Source organism: Aythya fuligula, chromosome W, assembly GCF_009819795.1.
Source record: "Aythya fuligula isolate bAytFul2 chromosome W, bAytFul2.pri, whole genome shotgun sequence".
NCBI classification, from domain to species: Eukaryota; Metazoa; Chordata; class Aves; order Anseriformes; family Anatidae; genus Aythya; species Aythya fuligula.
Window position 1 is genome coordinate 7,509,032 of NC_045594.1, and position 12,810 is coordinate 7,521,841.

The 12,810-nt window shown below is 49.8% G+C and overlaps 1 protein-coding gene across 1 annotated transcript in view; it reads left to right on the forward strand.

Annotated features, from left to right (window-relative positions):
* The window catches only part of LOC116501455 (transcription factor RFX3-like), a 148,855-nt gene that overhangs the window by 41,914 nt on the left and 94,131 nt on the right, over window positions 1-12,810 (forward strand). The window lies entirely within an intron of this gene.

The window sequence follows — 12,810 nt, forward strand, 5'->3', positions numbered from 1 at the left end:
CAACTCCGAACTTTGTTGTGGAAGTAGTTAAAGACTAAAAATAATGACAATAGTACTACTAATAACAATGTGTACAAAACAAGTGATGCACAGTGCAATTGCTCACCACCCACTGACCGATGCCCAGCCTATCCCTGAGCAGCCAGTACCCTTACCCCAGCTATCCACCCCTATATTTTGTTTGGCATGGCGTCAGATGGTATGGAACACCCCTTTGGTCAGTTTGGGTCAGCTGTCCTGGGTCTGTCCCCTCCCAGCTCCTGCTGCACCCCTAGCCTGCCTGCTGGCAGGACAGAGTGAGAAGCTGAAAAGTCCTTGGCTTGGTGTAAGCACTGCTCTGCAACAATTAAAACATCAGCGTGATATCAACATTATTCTCATCCTAAATTTGAAAGACAGCCCCATACGAGCTACTAGAAGGAAAATTAACTCTATCCTAGCCAAAACCAGGACAATATAGCCACCCCTTATTCCATACCATTTATGTCATGGTTGCACACTTTCCAATACATTCCAATTAATCACCACTTTTCATATATGTATATATAATGTCCACTGAGTGTGTGTAGTCCATGACTGACTTCGGGATCCATCTGTCACAGCAGTCTTTCAGAACAGAAGAGATGGTGTGTGATGTTGGATCGTCACACGTTGAAGCCTGTTCTCGTTCCATCATATCTCTGTGCTTGTCTATTTCTATCAAAATTCATTCATCGTTATCTGTGTGGCTGTTACTGTGATACCATTGATAGGACATTGACATATAGCAATCATGGTAGTGATGACATACAGTATCATATAATAACTAACATAATACAATTCAACTCATGAGCTATTCTCATCCAGTATTAAATCCCTTTGAGGTATACATTGGACCTCCCCATTCCTTTGTATTACCCACCAAGTGCATCCAGGTCCCTGAGCAAAAGCAATACCACAAATGGATTTGCCTTTTCCTGAGGCAGGAGTAGCCCAGACTGTCTTCCCTAGCATGTTTCCTACATGTACTATAGCGACTTTATCCCCTTCTACAGTACGTAACAGGTTTGATTGGGCAGGTCCAGCTCGGTTGGCAGATCCCCTAGTGTTGACTAACCAGGTGTCCTTTGCCAAATGCATATCCCAATTTTTGAATGTCACAGCACCCATTGCCTTCAGTGTGGTCTTTAACAATCCATTGTATTGCTCAACTTTCCCGGAGGCTGGTGCATGATAGGGGATGTGATACACCCACTCAATACCATGTTCTTTGGCCCAAGTGTCTATAAGGTTGTTTTGGAAATGAGTCCCACTGTCTGACTTGATTCTTTCTGGGGTGCCATGTCGCCATAGGTCTTGCTTTTCAAGGCCCAGGATAGTGTTCCAGGCGGTGGCATGGGGCACAGGATATGTTTCCAGCCATCCGGTGGTTGCTTCCACCACTGGAAGTATGTGGCACTTGCTGTTGCGGGTTTGAGGGAGTGTGATGTAATCAATCTGCCAGGCCTCTCCATATTGATATTTCAGCCATCGTCCTCCATACCAAAGAGGCTTTGACCATTTGGCTTGCTTCATAGCAGCATGTCTCATAACCATGAATAACCCGTGCTATAGTGTCCATGGTTAGGTCCACCCCTTGATCACAAGCCCATCTGTGTGTTGCATCTCTACCTTGATGGCCTGAGGTGTCATGGGCCCATCGAGCTATAAATAATTCACCTTTATGTTGCCAGTCCAGATCTACCTGAGACACTTCAATCTTAGCAGCCTGATCCACCTGCTGGTTGTTTTGATGTCCTCCACTGGCCCCGTTCTTGGGTATGTTAGCATGTACGTGGCATACCTTTACAACCAGGTTCTCTACTCGGGCAGCACTATCTTTCCACAATGCTGCAGCCCAGATGGGCTGCAACTGCCAGTTGCTTTGCTTCCATTGCTTCCATTGCTTCCATTGCTGTAACCACCCCCACAGGGCATTTGCTACCATCCATGAATCAGTGTAGAGATAGAGAACTGGCCACTTTTCTCGTTCAGCAATATCTAAAGCCAGCTGAATGGCTTTCACTTCTGCAACTGACTCGATTCACCTTCTCCTTCAGCAGCTTCTGCAACTCGTTTTCCCAACCTGGTTCGCCCCTCTGACTATTATCCTCTTTTGATAGTCCAGGCTGGCAGTGATGACATTGAAGAGAGAAGCCTGAAGGCTATCAAATGAGACTTTAGGGGACTGGGACGGTTAGTGGATGGAGCGGGAGTGCAGGTGGTGTTTTCGTCTATCCCTACGGTGGCAGGGAGGGGTACTGAGAGGACACGGAAAGCCCACCTGATAAACACGTGGCTCAGGGGCTGGTGCCAGCACAGAAATCTTGGGTTTTTTGATCATGGGGCACGTTACTTGGCACCCGGCCTGATTGCTGCAGACGGGTCCCTATCTTTTAGGGGAAAACGGATCCTGGGCCAGGAGCTGGCAGGGCTCATTGAGAGGGCTTTAAACTAGGTAAGAAGGGGGATGGGGCTGAAGCAAGGATTGTTGGAGCTGTGCCAGGGGGAATGATGGCAAGGCCGGAGGATAAGGCAATGGCCCAGCTGAAGTGCATCTACACCAATGCACACAGCATGGGTAACAAACGGGAGGAGATGGAAGCCATCGTGCAGCAGGCAGGCTACGACTTGGTTGCCATCACTGAGACGTGGTGGGACCAGTCTCATGACTGGAGTACTGCAATGCCTGGCTATAAGCTCTTCAGAAGGGACAGGCAGCACAGAAGGGGTGGTGGTGTGGCTCTCTATATTAGAGAGTCTTTCGAGGTTGTAGAACTCGAGTCTGGGAATGACAAGGTCGAGTCCCTTTGGGTTAGGATCGGCAGGCACAACAAGGCTAGCGTCCTGGTCGGGGTCTGTTATAGACTGCCGAACCAGGATGAGGAGACGGATGAGGAATTCTACAGGCAGCTGACAGAAATTGCGAAATCATCAGCGCTTGTTCTCGTGGGGGACTTCAACTTCCCTGACATATCCTGGAAGCACAACACAGCCCAGAGAAAGCAGTCAAGGAGGTTTCTGGAGAGCGTGGAAGATAGCTTCCTGACGTGGCTGGTTAGTGAGCCTACCAGGGGTGGCGCCCCGCTAGACCTTCTCTTCACAAACAGAGAAGGACTGGTGGAGGATGTGATTGTCGGGAGCTGTCTTGGGCAGAGTGACCACAAAATGGTGGAGTTCACTATTCTTGGTGAGGCCAGGAAGGGGACCAGCAAAACCGCTGTATTGGACTTCCGGAGGGCTGACTTTGTGCTGCTGAGGACACTGGTTGGTAGAGTCCCTTGGGAGGCGGTTCTGAAGGGCAGAGGAGTCCAGGAAGGCTGGGCGCTCTTCAAGAGGGAAATCTTAATGGCGCAGGAATGGTCTGTCCCCACGTGCCCAAAGACGAGCTGTCAGGGAAGAAGACCAGCCTGGCTGAACAGAGAATTGTGGCTTGAGCTTAGGAGAAAAAAGAAGGTTTATAATCTTTGGAAAAGTGGGCAGGCCACTAGGGAGGACTATAAGGATGTTGCAAGGCTGTGCAGGGACAAAATTAGAAAGGCCAAAGCTCATCTGGAGCTCAATCTGGCTACTGCTGTTAAAGATAACAAAAAATGTTTTTATAAATACATCAACACAAAAAGGAGGCCTAAGGAGAATCTCCATCCTTTACTGGATGCGGGGGGAAACTTAGTTACAAGAGATGAGGAAAAGGCGGAGGTGCTCAATGCCTTCTTTGCCTCAGTCTTTAGCGGCAATACCGGTTGTTCTCTGGATACCCAGTACCCTGAGCTGGTGGAAGGGGATGGGGAGCAGGATGTGGCCCTCACTATCCACGAAGAACTGGTTGGTGACCTGCTACGGCACTTGGATGTGCACAAGTCAATGGGGCCAGATGGGATCCACCCGAGGGTACTGAGAGAACTGGTGGAGGAGCTGGCCAAGCCACTTACCATCATTTATCAGCAGTCCTGGCTATCGGGGGAGGTCCCAGTTGACTGGCGGCTAGCAAACATGACGCCCATCTACAAGAAGCGCCAGAGGACTGACCCGGGAAACTACAGGCCTGTCAGTTTGACCTCAGTGCCAGGGAAGCTCATGGAGCAGATTATCTTGAGAGTCATCACGTGGCACTTGCAGGGCAAGCAGGCGATCAGGCCCAGTCAGCATGGGTTTATGAAAGGCAGGTCCTGCTTGACAAACCTGATCTCCTTCTGTGACAAAGTGACGCGCTGGGTGGATGAGGGAAAGGCTGTGGATGTGGTCTACCTTGACTTCAGCAAGGCTTTTGACACCGTTTCCCACAGCATTCTCCTCAAGATACCGGCTGCTTTTGGCTTGGACTGGCGTACGCTTCGTTGGGTTAGAAACAGGCTGGATAGCCGGGCCCAAAGAGTCGTGGTGAATGGAGTTAAATCCAGTTGGAGGCCGGTCACTAGTGGAGTCCCCCAGGACTCAGTACTGCGGCCAGTCCTCTTTAATATCTTTATCGATGATCTGGATGAGGGGATCGAGTGCACCCTCAGTAAGTTTGCAGATGACACCAAGTTAGGTGCATGTGTCAATCTGCTCGAGGGTAGGAAGGTTCTGCAGGAGGATCTGGATAGGCTGGACCAGTGGGCTGAGGCCAACTGCATGAAGTTCACCAAGGCCAAGTGCCAGGTCCTGCACCTGGGGCGCAACAACCCCAAGCAGTGCTACAGGCTGGGAGATGAGTGGCTGGAAAGCTGCCTAGTGGAGAAGGACCTGGGAGTATTGGTCAATAGTCGGCTGAATATGAGCCAGCAGTGTGCTCAGGTGGCCAAGAAGGCCAACAGCATCCTGGTTTTTATAAGAAACAGCGTGGCCAGCAGGAGTAGGAAAGTGATTGTCCCCCTGTACTCGGCTGTGGTGAGGCTGCACCTCGAGTCCTGTGTTCAGTTTTGGGCCCCTTGCTACAAGATGGACATCTAGGTGCTCGAAAGAGTCCAGAGAAGGGCGACGAAGCTGGTGAGGGGTCTGGAGAACAAGTCTTACGAGGAGTGGCTGAGGGGGTTGGGAATGTTCAGCCTGGAGGAGGCTCAGGAGCAACCTTATTGCTCTCTACAGATACCTCAAAGGAGGCTGTAGCGAGGTGGGGGTTGGTCATTCTCCCACGCGCCTGGTGATGGGATGAGAGGGAATGGGCTAAAGTTGCATAGGGGAGGTTTAGGTTGGGTATTAGGAAGAACTGGTTTAGTGGAGGACTTGTTAGTGTTAGGTCATAGGTTGGACTAGGTGATCTTGGAGGTCTCTTCCAACCTAGATGATTCTGTGATTCTGTGATAATTCTTTGCAATGCTGTTTAACTGCATCATACATTTAACTAATCATTTTTCCTGATAAACAGACCCAATTCCGAGACCATCTAAGGAACCTGAAGGTTCTCAAGTCCATGGGACCTGATGTGATGCATCCACGGATCCTAAGGGAACTGGCTGATGTAGTTGCTAAGCCACTGCCCATCATATTTGAGAAGTTGTGTCACTCCACTGACTAGGAGAGGGGAAACATAACCCCCACTTTTAAAAAGGGAAAAAAGGAAGACCCGTGGAACTACAGGCATGTCAGTCTCACCTCTGTGCCTGGCAAGATCATGGAGCAGATCCTCCTGGAAACAATGCTAAGGCACGTAGAATCATAGAATCATTAAGGTTGGAAAAGACCTCCAAGATCATATGGTCCAACCATCCCCCTACCACCAATATCACCCACTAAACCATGTCCCTAAGCACCAAGTCCAGCCTTTCCTTAAACACCCCCAGGGACAGTGACTCCACCACCTCCCTGGGCAACCCATTCCAATACCTGACTACTCTTCCTGAGAAGAAATTTCTCCTCACTTCCAATATGAACCTCCCCTGGTGCAACCTGAGGCCATTCCCTCTAGTCCTATCAGTAGTTATCTGCGAGAAGAGGCCGACCCTCAGCTCCCCACAACTTCCTTTCAGGTAGTTGTAGAGAGCAATAAGGTCTCCCCTGAGCCTCATCTTCTCCAGTATAAACAACCCCAGTTCCCTCATCCACACCTCATAAGACTTGTTCTCTAGACCTTTCACCAGCTTTGTTGCCTTTCTCTGGACGCTCTCCAGGGCCTCAATGTCTTTCTTGTAGTGAGGGACCCAAAACAGAACACAGTACAAAAGGTGTGGTCTCTCCAGAGCAGAGTACAGGGGGACAATCACCTCCCTAGTCCTGCTGGCTTCCTGATACAAGCCAGGATGCCATTGGCCACCTGGGCGCACAGCCAGCTCACGTTCAGGTGAGCCTCGACCAACACCCCAGATCCTTATCCTCTGCACAGCTTTCCAGCCACTCTGCTCCAAGCCTGTAGCGCTGCACGGGGTTGTTCTGACCAAAGTGCAGGACCCAGTACATAGCCATGTTGAACTTCATCCAGTTGGCCTCTGCCCATTGACCCATCCTGTCCAGGTCCCTCTGCAGGGCCTTCCTACCGTCCGGCAGATCAACACTCCCCCCCCACCCCCCAACTTGGTGTCGTCCGCAAACTTACCGAGGGTGCACTCAATGAGGGTGCACACATTGCACACATGGAAAATAAGGAGGGGATTGGTGACAGCCAGCATGGCTTCACTAAGGGCAGATTGTGCCTGACAAATCTGGTGGCCTTCTGCAATGGGGTTACAGCATTTGTGGATGGGGAAGACAACTGACATCATCTACCTGGACCTGTGCAAAGTATTTCAAAAGGTCTTGGAGAACAGGAGAGGTGCCTGAGGACTGTAAGAAAGCCAGCATTACTCCAGTCTTCAAGAAGGGCAAGAAGGAAGACCCAGGAAACTACAGGCCAGTCAACCTCACCTCCATCCTTGGAAACGTGATGGAGCAGCTCATCCTGGAGGCCATCTCTAAGCATGTGGAGGACGAGAAGGTGATCAGGAATAGTCAGCATGGGTTCGCCAAGGGGAAGTCATGTTTAACCAGCCTGATAGCCTGTTACGATGAGATGACTGGCTGGATGGACGAGGGGAGAGCAGTGGATGTTAACTACCTTGACTTCAGCAAGGCTTTTGACACTGTCTCCCATAACATCCTCATAGACAAGCTCTGGAAGGGTGGGATCCATGAGTGGACAGTGGGGTGGATTGAGAACTGGCTGTATGGCAGAGCTCAGAGGGTTGTGCTCAACGGTGCTGAGTCTAGTTGGAGGCCTGTGGCTAGTGGTGTCCCCCAGGGGTTGGTACTGGGTCCAGTGCTATTTAACTTATTCATCAGTGACCTGGATGAAGGGACAGCGTGCACCCTCAGCAAGTTTGCGAACAGTACAAAGCTTGGCAGAGTGGCTGACACACCAGAGGCCTGTGCGACCATTCAGAGGGACCTGGACAGGCTGGAGAGTTGGATGGAGAGGAACCTCCTGAGGTTCAACAAGGGCAAGTGCAGGGTCCTGCACCTGGAGAGGAACAACCCCAGGCACCTGTACAGGTTGGGGGCTGACCTGCTGGAGAGCAGCTCTGCGGAGAGGGACCTGGGAGTCCTGGTGGACAACAAGCTTACCATGAGCCAGAAATGTGCCCTTGTGGCCAAGAAGGCCAATGGGATCCTAGCCTGCATCAGGAGGAGTGTGGACAGCAGGTCAAGAGAGGTAATCCTCCCCCTCTACTCAGTTCTGGTGAGGCCACACCTGGAATACTGTGTGCAGTTCTGGGCTCCCCAGTACAAAAGGGACATAGAACTTCTAGAGAGGGTCCAGGACAGAGCCACAAAGATGGTTAAGGGATTGGAGCATCTGTCCTATGAGGAAAGACTAAGTGAGCTGGGCCTGTTTAGCCTAGAGAAGAGGAGATTGAGATGGGATCTTATCAACCTCTACAAAAACATGAGGGGACAATGTAAAGAGGATGGGGCCAAACACTTCTCAGTGGTGGCCAGTGGTTGGACATGGGGTAATGGGTATAAATTGAACCACAGGAGGTTTCATTGCCATATAAGGAAGAACTTCTTTATGGTTGGGGTGACAGAGCACTGGAACAGGCTGCACAGAAAGTTTGTGAAGTCTCCTTCTCTGGAGATATTCAAAACCTGCCTGGATGCAATCCTGTGTAACATGTTCTAGGTGACCCTGTTTGAGCAGGGGGGTTGGACTAGATGATCTCTGGAGGTCCCTTCCAACCTCAACCATTCGGTCATTTTGTGATTCTGTGATTTGACACTATTCCACATGATATCCTTCTCTCTAAAATGGAGAGACATGGATTTGACGGATGGACCATTCGGTGGGTAAGGAATTGGCTGAATGGTCAACGACTCAATGTCCAGGTGGAGATCAGTTGGAGGGAAGGGATGCCATCCGGAGGGACCTGGACAGGCTTGAGAGGTGGGCCTGTGCGAACCTCATGAAGTTCAACAAGGCCAAGTGCCGGGTCCTGCACCTGGGGCGCAATAACCCCAAGCAGAGCTACAGGCTGGGAGAGGAATGGTTGGAGAGCTGCCAGGCAGAGAAGGACCTGGGAGTGATGGTGGATAGTCAGCTGAATATGAGCCAGCAGTGTGCTCAGGTGGCCAAGAAGGCCAACGGCATCCTGGCTTTTATCAGAAACAGTGTGACCAGCAGGGCTAGGGAGGTGATCGTCCCCCTGTACTCAGCTCTGGTGAGGCCGCACCTCGAGTCCTGTGTTCAGTTTTGGGCCCCTCGCTACAAGAAGGACATCGAGGTGCTCGAGCGGGTGCAGAGAAGGGCGACGAAGCTGGTGAGGGGCCTGGAGAACAAGTCCTACGAGGAGCGGCTGAGGGAGCTGGGCTTGTTCAGCCTGGAGAAAAGGAGGCTCAGGGGCGACCTTATCGCTCTCTATAGGTACCTCAAGGGAGGCTGTAGCGAGGTGGGGGTTGGTCTGTTCTCCCACGTGCCTGGTGACAGGACGAGGGGGAATGGGCTTAAGTTGAGCCAGGGGAGTTTTAGGTTAGATGTTAGGAAGAACTTCTTTACCGAAAGGGTTGTTAGGCATTGGAACAGGCTGCCCAGGGAAGTGGTGGAGTCACCATCCCTGGAAGTCTTCAAAAGACGTTTAGACGTAGAGCTTAGGGATATGGTTTAGTGGAGGACTGTTAGTGTTAGGTCAGAGGTTGGACTCGATGATCTTGAGGTCTCTTCCAACCTAGAAATTCTGTGATTCTGTGATTCTGTGAAGACAGAACCAGGCTCTTTTGTCCAGTGAAATATCAAGAAGCAATAAGCACAAATCGAAACAAAGAAAGTTCTGTCTGAACATTAGGAAACACTTCTTTATTCTGAGGGTGACCGGAACAGGTTGCCCGGAGAAGTTGTGAAGTGTCCCTCCTTGAAGATCTTCAAAAGCTGCCTAGACATGGTCCTGGGCAAGCTGCCCTAGGCGGCCCTGCTTGAGCAGGGGGTTTGGACGAGATGATCTCCAGAGGTCCCTTCAAACATCAACCCTTCTGTGATTCTCTGAACCCTTCTGTGATCTCTGCACCCGCTCGAGCACCTCGATGTCCTTCTTGTAGCGAGGGGCCCAAAACTGAACACAGTACTCGAGGTGCAGCCTCACCAGAGCTGAGTACAGGGGGACGATCACCTCCCTAGCCCTGCTGGTCACACTGTTTCTGATAAAAGCCAGGATGCCGTTGGCCTTCTTGGCCACCTGAGCACACTGCTGGCTCATATTCAGCTGACTATCCACCATCACTCCCAGGTCCTTCTCTGCCTGGCAGCTCTCCAACCATTCCTCTCCCAGCCTGTAGCTCTGCTTGGGGTTATTGCGCCCCAGGTGCAGGACCCGGCACTTGGCCTTGTTGAACTTCATGCAGTTGACCTCAGCCCATCGGTGCAGCCTATCCAGATCCTCCTGCAGAGCTTTCCTACCCTCAAGCAGATCGACACACGCACCTAACTTGGTGTCATCTGCAAACTTACTGAGGGTGCACTCAATGCCCTCGTCTTCTTTATACCCTGAGATATTTTTTACATATGAGACTACCCCCGAGCCTCCTTTTCTCTGTGCTACACAGTCCCAACTCCCTCAGCCAACTAGACTTCACGCCACTGACCACCACCCTCTGGGCCTGGCAGTTCAGCCAGTTTTCAGTCCACCTCACTGTCTGCTCATCCAGCCCATACTTTTAACAGCTTCTCTATGAGGATCTACTGGAAGACAGAAGTCATTAGTTATAGAAAGCAATTATGTAATTTCTTTACTGTTTTTAGTGAAATGAGATACATATTTAATTTTGATGCTTGGATATAGTTAAGCCTTCTAGGAGGCTTAGTCTAGTTAATTTTTTAAGCTTTGCTTAAAATTTTAAAAGTTAGGTAGAGTTTATATGACTTTTACTTTGCTATTTCTTAGCTTTTCAGATGAAAGATGGAGATTAGCTAGTGCTATGCAGATGTTTGTTTTAAACAAATAGGTTCTAAACATAGTGGTCTAATATGCGTTGAACTTGATTCATATGAACTACTGAGCACTGTGACAGAATGAGGATTTTTAACCAGTTAGTGGCACAAAGCATATGTTATGATATTTCGATTCTAATCACTAAATTCAGTGACCTGCAGGGGTCTTCTACATTTTAATTTCTACTGCAAACATAAATAATCAAGAAGGTTTTAGTGTTGATACACAAGCAAGAGTCTGCAGTTATTACTTTTTTTCTGCAAACTTACATATAAGCAATAAACGTAGATGTTTTATTTACTGTGCATCTTTTCTGTAGTTATTTCAGTCTTCATCATGTGGTAACACTAGCCTTTATTTCCTTGCTTGATAATACCTTCTACAAAGTAATGCTTACAAATATTTTCCTGAGTTGCTTCTTACAACATTGCTAGCAGAGGCAGCCAACAGATGCAGCACTTTGCTCAGAAGGTTACACAGAAGGGGGCCAGAAACTTTGCAGAGAATTGCATCCATGTCCTAAGCAATGCTGTTAATGCATTGCAGGGCACCACCTCCAGCTGTTGGAGCAACTATCCCTACAATATCAGAGGCCTCAATCCAGACCGAACTCCCAAGGGAGAATGCAGCTCTCAGGGTACAAGGAGTGCCTGGGGTCTCTCACTGAGGCTGGGGCAGAGGGAGACAGTCTCCTTGCCTGCAGAAGGTGTGCAGCAGTACAGGATCTGTGCTGCCGAGGAGGTGCGGGAGGAGGTCAGCAGATTGTGTAGTGTCAGAGATGATAAGAAAGAGATTGAACAGTTCATCTCCAAGACCCTGCAGCCTGAACCCCTAGCTGTATTGAAGGAGGATTGGGTGGTCTGTGCTTAATGAGTTAGAATCATAGAATCATTAAGGGGACTAACTACTAACTATTAACTACTCTTTCTGAGAATAGATTTCTCCTAATTTCCAACCTAAAGGGTTAGAAATGGCGAAGGCTGGAAGCTTGTGACTTCTAACAACAGGAAGAAGGCTCCTGCTCCACCTGCATATCTCCAACTAAAGAACAGGTTTGGCATCCTCAGAGCAGATGAGGGTCTGGGAAGTCTGTACAGTGAAGCATCCAAGCTAACTAAGCCTGAGCCATGCAGCAGTACCAGAAGGAAGTGGCAAGTGGTAACAACGGGAAACTCTGTGCTGTAGGGGATGGGGGACCACATCTGCTGACCTGACCTGCTGTGTTGGGAGGCTTACTATTTGCTGGGGGCTTGGATCTGGGATGTTGTAGAGATATTGCAGAGGTTTGTCCGGCCCTCGTACTATTACCCCTTATGAATCATCACCGACAATACTGCCAGGGGAGACCTGGAGCATAGCCAGTGTGACTACATGCACCTGGAGGCAATGGAAGAAGTTCATGGGGGCTCAGGCAATATCCTCCTTGATCCTTCCAGTGAGAAGGAAGGATTTGAGGAGGAATGGGAGGATCCTGTGGGTCAACAGTTGGTTGCCCAGCTGGTGATGACAATAGGGATTTGTTTTTTATGACCGTGGGGATCTCTCTTTAAGAATCAAAGACTGCTAAAGAGATGGGATCCACCTGACCAAGTGAGGCAAAAGCATCTTTACCAGCAGGCTGGCCAACCTGGTGAGGAGAGCTTTAAACTAGAAATGACAAGGGAGGTCCACAATCAAATGAGGAAGTGGTGGAATGGGTTGACAAGGAACGGGTTTAAGGTGTTATGGAAAAGAGAGAGCTTGTAATCAGAAAAACAGGGCTGAAGGGGAGACACTCTGCTGGATGCAATTCTTACAAACAAGGAAGAACTGTGGTTGGAGCAGCCTGGAAGGTTGTGGGCAGCCTGGGCTGCATTGACCGTGAGATGGTGGAGTTGAGAAACCTGAGAGGAGGGAGCAATGCAAATGGCAGGATCACATCTCTAAATTTCAGGAGAGCAGACTTTGGCCTGTGCAGGGACTTGTTTGGAAGAATCCCACAGGGTAGAGTCCTGGAGAGCAGAGGAGGGTCCAGGGATATTCAAGGATCACCTCCTCCGTGATCAAGAATGGTCCATCCCAGTGAGTAGGAAATCGAGCAAAGGTGGCAGGAAGCCTGTGTGGATGAACAAGGAGCTCCTGACTAAACTCAAACATAAAAAGGAAGCATATGGGATCCAGAAAAAGGGACAAGTGACCCAGGAGGAATACAGAGACACTGTCTGAGAGTACAGAGATGGGGTTAGGAAAGCCAAAGCCCACCTAGAGTTGAAACTGGCGAGGGATATGAAGGGCAACATTAAGAGCTTCTACGGGTGCATCAGCAGCAAAATAAAGACCAGGGAAAATGCGGGCCTGCTGCTGAATGGGGCAGGGATCCTGAAGACCAAGGACATGGGAAAGGATGAGGTACTGAATGCCTTCTTCACCTCAGTCTTTACTG